The sequence below is a fragment of the Neoarius graeffei genome, chromosome 20 (genome assembly GCF_027579695.1).
Source record: "Neoarius graeffei isolate fNeoGra1 chromosome 20, fNeoGra1.pri, whole genome shotgun sequence".
NCBI classification, from domain to species: Eukaryota; Metazoa; Chordata; class Actinopteri; order Siluriformes; family Ariidae; genus Neoarius; species Neoarius graeffei.
In genome coordinates this window covers 38,607,628-38,613,206 of record NC_083588.1, presented here as the reverse complement: position 1 = coordinate 38,613,206, position 5,579 = coordinate 38,607,628, and the positions used below count along the sequence as shown (strand labels likewise).

Below are 5,579 nucleotides of genomic sequence, written 5' to 3'. Positions count from 1 at the left end.
TAGCAAATCCAAACTGGTCCGAGTTCACCTGCTTCAACAGGTGAGACAATAAAGGATCCGAGACGCTCTGAACTTGGCTCACTTCTTTGAAACAACAATAAAAGTACCTTAGACTGACCAGTAGGATCAGACCACACACACACCCACACACACACACACAAAGTGCTTTTGCTTTGCTTTACCGAAAACAAAGCCGTTTCACAACATTGGAGCCAGGAGGAGGAAAAAAAAGCTGGTGACGCTACGAGCTATGTTCCTCTGCAATGTCCAGCATCCTCTCCAAAGCAGCAGGATTTCCTCTCAGCTCGGATCAGGTGACCATGATGTCATGATGAAGTGTGGGCATATTCTAGAAGATCAACTTCAGCGGAGCAGGGAGCACACAACACACACACACACACACACACACACCTCGACAATCTATACAAAATCATAACCATAAACATACCACAAGGAATAAAACAGTAGGCGAGCGCGCGCACATTTTACTGCGATCAATTAGAGGCGTTATAACGGTGCTGAGATCAGATCAGGCACCAGAGAGGCAGCTCAGGTCCATGGCAGTGTTTCTGAAATTATGAAATGATATAACGCTGTAAATTCTCGTGTGTGCGTAATAGGTGAATAACTTCATAATGCACGACAGCAATAAATTAAGCTGATTAATAAAGCACATGTTTGGAAGTTTTTTTTTTTTTTTAAATCAGGTTCCCTCTACTGTTCTTGCTGTTTTGTTTTGTCTTGGTGAAAATATTTATTTTTGGAATAACTCCCTTTTAAAGCTTGAAATGTGTCGTTATTTTTTGATAAACACGTTGATCGCACATGCAGCAATTTGACGTGACTGAAAACAGAATATTGAAAATGTATTAATGGGCAGCAAAAGCATGGATCCAGTATTAAGAGAACGAAAACCATTTTCGCTTTAGGAGTGAGGGGTGTTAAACTCAGCCCCCTTCTAAAGCCAAGTTCAGCAGGTGAAGACGCTGAAAATTGCACACACGGACTATAAGAAAACCTTCAGTGTGTTATTAGAAAGCAGAATTAAAAATAATAATAATAATTATTATTATTCCAATAATCATAAGAACTATTATCATGTGGTTCTTATAGAGAGAGTCTTTGGTGTCATTGCACATTACTATACAACGAAACACTGTTTGAGGGCTCAGATCACAGCAATTAAAAAAATAAAAAATAAAATTATATATATATATATATATATATATATATATATATATATATATATATATATATATATATATATATAAAACACCTTTTAAAAAGCAGCAGTATAGATTGCAGTATGTATTCAATGTAGCCAAACACAGTAAGGTGCAGAGTGTGAGGTGCACTTATGCAACAACAACAACAACAATAATAATAATAATAATAATAATAATAATAATAATAATAATGAAAGGAACTTTAGAGGCTTGGCACCATCAAAAGAGCTGCTATATTTAACAGTAATTATGGCATTAATAAAAGCTGATTTAATGTGCAATGAAGATAATTTACAGCGAGGTAACTCTGGTGCACTTTCACCTGATTCTCTCTCTCTCTCACACACACACACACACACACACACACATTTAATGAGTCGGCAAAAATGAAGTCCATCATGCAGACTAATCCAGTTAGCAGGTGGGATGAAAGCGAAAAGATCTTTTCAGAGATAAAAACCAGTCGGAGCTCTCACACAGAGAGAGAGAGAGAGAGAGAGAGAGAGAGAGAGTGAGTGAGTGTGTGTGTGTGTGTGTGTGTGTGTGTGTGTGTGTGTGTGTTCCCAATTGAACAGGCCTCTGGTTGGTTGTGTTTAATTCTGCTTAGTTTTTCCCCCTCTTTTGTTTGGGATGCTCACATTTCCTGCCTGTAATCGTTATCAGTCCCGGACTTTGGCCCTGGTGGGCTACAATATTGCAGAAAAGCTGCACTGGATTTACCAAATCTATCACGCATGTGCTGATATTAGAAACAGGTCCGAGGCGGCGGAAATACGCGCGGGGTTTGGTTTCAATCACGGAAAGAGACGCAAAATAACCGAATCCATGCAGGGCTACGGTTCTATATACTGTATCAGGCAAGAAGGAGAAATTAATGACATTACTGTTTAGTTTTTGAGCTGGGTATTTTATTTAGTCTAATTAAGGCATGGGACAAAATAATGTTTGCAAGAATGAATATAGATATAGGCTATTTATAGTCTTTATAATGTAATGATTATAAACACAATGATTAACAAATACACTTGAAGGAAATAAAGCAGACAAACACGACGACAAGGTTATTATACGCATGCTTTCTTGTCCCGTCAGTCATTTACTGGGGAATTTGTTTGATAGAAAAACGATAACAATTGGAAGCAAGAAAGAGAAAATCTTTTATTTCTGTAAAAAGTAGCACCAGGAAGCATTATGGAGCAGTTTGTAATTTAGCTGGACAGCTATTTTTAAGGCAACACAAAATTGAAAGAAGAAGAAGGGGAAAAAAAGCGATAAAAAGGAAGCAAACACACAATTAAAACCGAATTCACAAAGTGTTATTTTAGTATTTCTGCTGTCTTTTTCTCTCAGTTGTCTTACTTAGCCTTTTTAATGCATCCTCTAAGCCACAAAATTTTACAAGACACTCGACTTTCCTAAATATATAGTTTTTGTGGCATTCTCTGTGTTCTAGTGTCCGGCACGTTTAGTGATTTGTGGCCACTGTTCTCATTCTTATACAGGACATGAACACTCACTGCTGCTTTACAAACCCAGCCGACAGAAAGCCATTTTAACAGGAGAGACATATTGCAGCCTATTAACTCATACGGACCATCCGCACACTTGTGCAATATGGAAACTATAAATCCTTTCCAACACCGCCACCCTGTAGCACACTAAAAATCAGGCCTTTTTTTCTTTTCTTTTATTTTTTTCTTCTTCTGGCTGTTCATATTATGGAGGAACGAACTTTAGCCAGGAAACCCTAAAACAGCTCGGCTATTTATCCTCATCTCTACATTTACAGCTTGGAATGTTGCTAAATTAAAATGCAACTAAAAAAAAAGTACTACAGACATAGTATAAATTATGATATGAATAAGTCATAATTAGGTAATTAAAGAGAGAATTAAAAACAAATAATATACAGTAAAATATTTACACCGCCTTAGATGCTTTGAGAAAAATTCAGTCACATTTGAAATGTAAACACGCTGAATTCGTTCTGATCCACACCGAAAACACTTTCATTTAGGAAATCATTACAGCAAAAGTGATCATAAATTCGTATTATTCTAATTCGGATTATTTCAGAACTCTTTCACTGTTATCAGCGTTTTTGTTTGTTTTTATTCATAAACATATTAGTCAGGTGAAAAGGGGTAAAATAGACCGGATAAGGTTCCTGTGATGGGCGTGTCCATGTCTGATTTTCGAGAGAGAAGAAAACCGCATGGTAAGTGTCCTGATATACTAAATTTTATTTTCTATAATATGGTGGATATATTATTACACACAAAAAAATCGAGAAGTAATGATTCAATAAATGATATGTTTTAATACATGTATGGTCTCGATAATAAAAAGCTGACGTATGCAACAAAGCATCTTTTAGCCTAAAAACAAACAAACAAACAAACAAACAAACAAACAAAAACTCCAAAGCATCTTACTTGCTGCTCCATTTCCTTTTCACCTTCTGAACTGCCTTTAATCAGGGATTTGATGCTGGCTATTTAAAAATATCTGAGCTATAGTTTCTACAAAGACTGGAATTGCAAATCTGGACTTGAAATATTCGTATTTATTAAACACACACACGTTCGTCTTACTATCCTTGTGAAGACTTTCTTTTTATTATTATTATTATTATTATTATTATTGCGGCTAATTAATTGAACATAAATATTAATTTCAGTAACCAAATAGAAGCTTTTTGGCTTATATAGCAATTTTTAAAGCAGTTTTTTTCGTGGGGATCAGCCAAATTTCCCCAGTTAAAGGTCACAATTTTCAGATATTTCTATCCTTGTGGGGAAATTTGGTCCCCATTCGCTAACTGTTGTGTTTTGTATTAATGTTGTGGTTTTGCTCTCCAATCTCAAGTGGCCCATTTTACCTGATCATAGTACACTTGTCCAAAAGGGGGACACTAATACCTAAAATGCTGCATGCACTAATTTTATTTATATATATATATATGAGAGAGGGCGGCACGGTGGTGTAGTGGTTAGCGCTGTCGCCTCACAGCAAGAAGGTCCGGGTTCGAGCCCCGTGGCCGGCGAGGGCCCTTCTGTGCGGAGTTTGCATGTTCTCCCCGTGTCCGCGTGGGTTTCCTCCGGGTGCTCCGGTTTCCCCCACAGTCCAAAGACATGCAGGTTAGGTTAACTGGTGACTCTAAATTGACCGTAGGTGTGAGTGTGAATGGTTGTCTGTGTCTATGTGTCAGCCCTGTGATGACCTGGCGACTTGTCCAGGGTGTACCCCGCCTTTCGCCCGTAGTCAGCTGGGATAGGCTCCAGCTTGCCTGCGACCCTGTAGAAGGATAAAGCGGCTAGAGATAATGAGATGAGATGAGATATATGAGAGAGAGAGGCTTGGAGGATTTGGTTTTTCTCCTCATGCTGTTGTAAGCTATTTTGGCCATCAGAGGGCGCAATGATATAAGTGTGAAATTTCTTCTGCGCGTGTCAGTGTCGGTCACCTGCGCCGCCTGCCGGTGTTGAGACTGTAAACATATACTAGTGCATCTCAGACAATTAGAATATCTTGAAAAAGTTTTTTCATAATTTAATTCAAAAAGATAAAGTTTCACATATTCTATCTTCATTACACGTAAAGTGAAATATTTCAAGACTTTTTTGTTTTAATTTTGATGATTATGGCTTATAGCTCATGAAAGTCAGAAATCCATCCATTCATTATCTGTAGCCGCTTTATCCTGTTCTACAGGGTCGCAGGCAAGCTGAAGCCTATCCCAGCTGACTATGGGTGAGAGGCGGGGTACACCCTGGACAAGTCGCCAGGTCATCACAGGGCTGACACATAGACACAGACAACCATTCACACTCTCATTCACACCTACGGTCAATTTAGAGCCACCAATTAGCCTAACCTGCATGTCTTTGGACTGTGGGGGAAACCGGAGCACCCGGAGGAAACTCACGCGGACACGGGGAGAACATGCAAACTCCACCCAGAAAGGCCCTTGCCGGCCACTGGGCTCCAACAGTGCTAGTCGCAAATCCAGTATCTCAGATTATTACAACCCCGATTCCAAAAAAGTTGGGACAAAGTACAAATTGTAAATAAAAATGGAATGCAATGATGTGGAAGTTTCAAAATTCCATATTTTATTCAGAATAGAACATAGATGACATATCAAATGTTTAAACTGAGAAAATGTATCATTTAAAGAGAAAAATTAGGTGATTTTAAATTTCATGACAACAACACATCTCAAAAAAGTTGGGACAAGGCCATGTTTCCCACTGTGAGACATCCCCTTTTCTCTTTACAACAGTCTGTAAACGTCTGGGGACTGAGGAGACAAGTTGCTCAAGTTTAGGGATAGGAATGTTAACCCATTCT

At 38.4% G+C, this 5,579-nt stretch overlaps 1 protein-coding gene across 1 annotated transcript in view; it reads right to left on the bottom strand.

Annotated features, from left to right (window-relative positions):
- foxd7 (forkhead box D7) overlaps nt 1-248 on the bottom strand; it is a 1,533-nt gene extending 1,285 nt beyond the window's left edge. The window contains exon 1 of the mRNA XM_060902603.1: nt 1-248. This exon is cut by the window's left edge and continues 1,285 nt beyond it. The gene's annotated coding sequence lies outside the window, so the exon portion shown is untranslated.
- Between the last annotated feature and the right edge of the window lie 5,331 nt (nt 249-5,579).